The following is a 6,060-nucleotide window of genomic DNA, read 5'->3' on the forward strand; positions in this document are numbered from 1 at the left end:
GGGGTGCTTCTCCTGTGGAGAGCAGGGTATGCCACATTGTGGAGAAGAGTCCCGCAACAGAGATGCTGTTATATAGAGAAAGTGTACTGATGATTGAAAAGGTTTGGGTGTGGGGCTTATGTCACGGCTGTCAAGTCCATGTAATGTTGACAGGCCGGGGCCTTTTTGCCTCTTTTTCCCCCCTCCTCCCCCCCACCCCATGCTTGACAGCGCAGCGTGCAGAGTGTGGGAAAGGGCGGCCCAGGCACGCGCCAGATAAGATCACACAACAAACTGCCGGGGCCTCTCCAGGGAGTGCCGCGCATGCTTTCAGAGGCAAACAGGCTCCCGCTGGCACGTAGAGAGGGCCCCCCAGGGCCTGGACACACACGCACATACACTGGCTCGCTGTTGTAGGGGCCCTTGAGAAGAGGGACGAGTATGTCATCTCTCATTTCCCGTCCGCTCACCCTCCGCTTCCCCCCCTTCTCAGTGTGAGTCATTATGGTTAGCAAGTCCAAGCATTTTTCATTCACTGTTTATCTTTGAATGGTTCTTTTGACTGTGTTGTTCTGTTTGTTGCCATTCGCGGACCTCTCATCCGACTTCCTGTCCTGATCTATTCAAATTAGTTTCCTTTTCTTTTTATGCTCTTTGCTTTTGTTTTCAAGAATGGTTCCACTGCAAAAAAAAAAAAAGTCATCCTCTTGCTAGTGCTACATAAAGACCTTTTTAATGCTTACATGCTACATACTTGACATTTAAATACTCTTCACGGAGACTGTTTAGTGGCTGTAACAGTGGACAACGGTTTTTGGTTTGGAAGTAAAAATCCTTTTTATTTTCTCCATAGGCACATTGATTTTTAATCATGAGACAAAGCGACGTTGTGTGCCAACAAACTCAAGTTTACGGTTCGTCAAATAGGTACGCTGCTTTATTTTGTAATAAGTAGTAGAATTCGTAGTACTTTTGTTATCTTTTCAGTACTATTTTTAGTTTTTTTTCCCCCTTTTTTGTAGAAACACTAAATTACAAATAGTATCTTAAGCACCACCACCAGTCTTAAGTTCAGTCAATATGACAAATGTGACCCTGGACCACAAAACCGAAATCTTAAAGGAGAAGTCCACTTCCAGAACTACAATTCACAAATAATTTACTCACCCTCTTGTCATCCAAGATGTTCATGTCTTTCTGACTTCAGAAATTTGAAGAAATTATGTTTTTTGAGGAAAGCATTTCAGGATTTTCCATATAATGGACTTCCAAAATGTAGTTTAAATGCAGCTTTAAAGGACTCTAAATGATCCCAGCTGAGGAAGAAGGGTCTTATCTAGCAAAACGATCTGTAATTTTTTTCGGAAAATAAAAATTTGTTTACTTCTTAAGCATGCAGGCTCTGGGATGCGCGTTCACATACTATTGAATCACGTCGGAAGGTCACGTGGACGTAGGCGAAACTACAGACCCAGTGTTTACAAAGTGAACGTGCAAAGACTAAGAAAGTGCAAGTAAGTCAAACGCTGTTTACAAAAAAAAAGGTACAACGATGTCAGATGATTCTGAAGTTGTAGGAGAAAATAAAATGTTTTTTTCGACATACTCTACCTTTTTTAGCCAGAGTACACAGACGATGAACTTGTGATGTGGTGATTCAAAGACGTGATTCGTAGTGGGATCATTTTACCAACTCGGACCTTTGACTCGTTCAGCAAAATGAACACATCTTTTTTCAAGTCATTTCGTTCATTTTAGCAAAATCAGCATCACGTGACAGCCCCATAAGATGAATGAACGATTCCAAAAACCCGAAGACTCGAAATAGGTGAACTAATTCCAATACAGAACCTAATAGGATGTTGCGCATACGCAACTGAACAAGTCACTCCCCCGAGACGACTCATTCGTCCCGAGTCACATTAAAGATTTGTTCAAAATGAATGAATTGCTCAAGAACGTGTATCCCAGAGCCTGTGCTACATGAGCTTTTGTGCTTAAAAAGTATACAAAATTTTATTTTTTGAAAACAATAACCGATCGTTTCGCTAGCAAAGACCCTTCTTCCTCGGCTGGAATCGTTTAGAGCCCTTTAAAGCTGCATTTAAACTACATTTTGGAAGTTCAAATTCGGGGCACCAATGAAGTCCATTATATGCAAAAAGATCCTGAAATGATCTTTACAACTGAAAACAAAATGACATGAACATCTTGGATGACAAGGGGTTGAGTAAATTATTTGTAAATTGTTGTTCTGGAAGTGGAGTTCTCCTTTAAGTTACTGGGGTATATTTGTAGCAATAGCCAAAAATACATTGTTTGGGTCAAAATTATAGATTTTTCTTTTATGCCAAAAACCATTAGGAAATTAAGTAAAGATCATGTTGATCATGAAAATATTTTGTAAAATTCTTACTGTAAATATATAAAAACTTTAAACTGAACAGCTTTGAAGATGATTTTCTCAATATTTAGATTTTTTTGCACCCTCAGATTCCACATATTGTCCTATCCTAACAAACCATACATTAATGGAGAGATAATTAAAACTTACCCTTATGACTGGTTTTGTGTCCAGGGTCAGAAATATGCCTTCATACATGGTTATTCTAAAGTTCTAATTACTAAAGTTTAATGCTAAATTATCAAAATCTGTAAGTTTTATATATCTAGTGAGTAAACTAAAAATGTCATTAATTTCATTTAAATTTTGTTCATTTAACATGTTTAATATTGGGCGCATCCAAGTTATTTTACATATTTAAACTTACAATAATTACTTTCCCTGGTAATTAGTTACTGTTATAATGATTATTGTGAGAAGTAACTAGTAACTATAACTAATTACTTTTTTAAAATAATATTCCCAACACTGGTTATGTGGTTCCTAGATGATTATAAAGTCAGCAGTGAAGCAGCTTACTAGGTTTTGGAAGAGAACTATATTCAAGGATTCACTGTTATTATAGTATGCATTATAGTATGATGTGTAAACTTGACAGGGGGGGAGAAATCAATCCATCTGCCCGTAGTATTCTTCCATCTCTTCTCATCCACAGTCTCACAACTCATATATTTTCACCCTTTCTATCAAGCTATGTGTTGTGTTACGTTGCCTCACCATCCTCCTCAAAACACGAGCAACACAGTTGCTGCTACATTTTACAAAGCTATTTCGTCTGATTTATGTAATTCATATTTATGCAGTTTGCAAATGCTACTGAGTATGTTTTTAGGCATCTGTTTGAGTAGCAGCCATAAAATGTGCGGCGTGTTGGTGAACGTTTCCCTGGTGTCTTCTTTGTGAATGTCTAAATACTCCTCCGAAACAGAATTGGGAGGCAGAGGTCAAGAGAGATACACTTATCCCAGAGCTACACACTCTCTTTCTCCCTCTCTTTTTCGCACAGACAAGGAGCTCACTCATACAAAGGAAGTTTGAGAAGCTATTCTCCCAGGTACCTTCTCCTTATGGCAAACACTGCACACCCACACACACGCCTACTTGCGAAGATACACACAGGCCAAAATAAAGACCAACACACAGACTGACAGGCACATATACAAGGACTTACGTATTATCGAATATGAAAACTTATTCAGGGCACAGACAATTTGAGCATTCACACGCTTGATTCTTGCCGGCGTGTCAGAATAGATTTCCTTCCCTTTAACTAAATATTTACATAGGTTTGGACAGGGGTCAGACTGGTGAAAACAAAATAGCCAGTTCTTTCCTGCGAAGACAGCTGCCCACATCGCAAGGTCTTTAAGGCAGCTGAATGCTCGTATACGCATTAAAGGAATGGTTCACTCAAAAGTGAAAATTTTGTCATTATTTACCCACCCTCATGTTGTTCCAAATTCATACGGATTTAATTTTTCTGGGGAACAAAAAAGATGATATTTTGAAACAATTTTAGTCATTGGGGTCCAAAATAACATAAATACATAAATAAATAATACATTAAAAAGAATTTTGGGTAACTGTCAATTTAAATATTGATATGTATGGATTAATTTCATGGTAATTTAAGCATTTTTTTTTTTTTTTTTTTTTTGAGGCTTGAAAGTTCTAGATCAATGATTTTGAAACAAAACAGGTAAAACAATTATTGCATTATACCTTGAAATATCAATTTGTATTCATATATAAATATTTTTTGTGTGTATATTATATATATATATATATATATATATATATATAGAAATGATAGAAATTAATACTTTTATTTAGCAAGGTTGCTTTAAATTGATCAAAAGTGATGATGAAGGCATTTATAACATTACAAAAGATTTCTATTTTAGATAAATGTTGTTCTTCTGAACTTTCTATTCATCAAAGAAACCTGACCCTTTTCAACATAATAATAATAAATGTTTTTGAGCAGGAAATTAGAATAATATGATTTCTAAAGGATCATGTGACTGGAGTAATAATGCTAAAAATTCAGCTTTGAAATCACAGGAATAAATTACATTTTAAAATATATTCAAATAGAAAACAGTTATTTTAAATAGTAAAAATATTTCAGAATTTGTACTGTTTTTGCTGTACTTTGGATCAAATAAATGCAGGCTTGGTGAGAAGAAGAGACTTTAAAAAACATTTAAAATCTTACTGTCCAAAAAAGACTAGTATATATTTATAAATTAAAATACATTTACTTGAGATACAAAATTACCTTAGATATTAAGTCTTATTTTCAGACAAAATGATCAGAATTAAATCACTTTATGCTTAAAACCAGAACAGATATCTGCCAGAGTGGTAAGAATATACATTTTTATAAATTTTATAAAATAAAATCTTTGCATTTTAAGTAAATCTGTCTTGATTAAAGAACATACATTTATTTATTTAATTAATTTTTATTTTAGTTATTTATTTTATTATCATTATTTTTTTGCAATGTATGGATTAATTTCATATTGCTATTCAGTCATTTTTGGAGCTTTCGTAGTAAAAATAGAACAGTTGAAAGATTTATCAAAATATCTTCTTTTTTGTTCCACAGAAGAAAAAATCCCATGAATTCTGAATGACATTAGGGTGAGTAAATAATGACAGAATTTACATTTTTGTATGAACTGTCCCTTTAAGACAAAACCAGCATTGTAGACACAAACAGTAAAATGATTTAATGAACTAACAAATAACAACAATAAATAAGACCGACTGTCACACTGAGGCTTAGTTTGAGAAACGTGGGGTCAGTATAAGGTCTGCTCTAATGGGTGATCCTGTGCAGGGTAATTGGGGCCCTGCAGATCAAACGGGAACCTTCATTAGCAGAACTCAAGGGGCCACTAATCCACCATGTTCACACACACCGGGAGAACAGAACGGATGGGGTTGATGAGGGTGTAAGTGTGTGGAGGGGGTGCACTGCCTGGCGCCCGCTTCGATGAGCAAAACATCTCACCCATAGATCAAAGACCCTCAACATCTCTGAGCCATCCTGGGAGAAAGAAGAGAAAAAAAGCAGAGAGAGCCAGTGCTTCTTGTAACTGGCACAAGGTAATCCACCTTGTGCTTAGACGAGTCAGGAACTTATGGCTAGTAAATTCATACTCATTTTACTGTAATAGTACTGTAATGGTGAAGGTTTGTTTCCTCACTCAAGCTCTTTGATCCTAAAGTCACAATGGAGAAAAGATCTTTTGAGCGTGATGACAGGAGGTCTGACTCCAAAAGCAGCTCCTAATTATCCCAGAAGTTACTGTGTCAGAGGTAAAAAAAAAAAAAAAAAAAAAAAAAAAGAAAAGAAAAAAAAAGGGCTACAGCCCCTTCCTCCGTTTCCTGCCTTTGTTGCTGTTTTGGGGCACACGGAATTAGCACCAAGCTGATTTCCAACCCTCTTCTACGTTTTTCTCCCAGAGCCAGGCTTGCCCGGTCATCTGGAGATGTTTTCATCTTGACCCTGACCAGGGGGGGAAGAGGAAGGTTCAGGAGCCTCGCTTAATTGCCAATTTGTGATTCAGTTGAGCCCCATTGCAGACGGGCACTCAAGTAAGAAATGATTTGGCCCTCTTTCATCAACCGCCCCACCCTGCCACCCGCCCCGACTTTTTTTACTC

The sequence above is a fragment of the Labeo rohita genome, chromosome 6 (genome assembly GCF_022985175.1).
Source record: "Labeo rohita strain BAU-BD-2019 chromosome 6, IGBB_LRoh.1.0, whole genome shotgun sequence".
Lineage (NCBI taxonomy): Eukaryota > Metazoa > Chordata > Actinopteri > Cypriniformes > Cyprinidae > Labeo > Labeo rohita.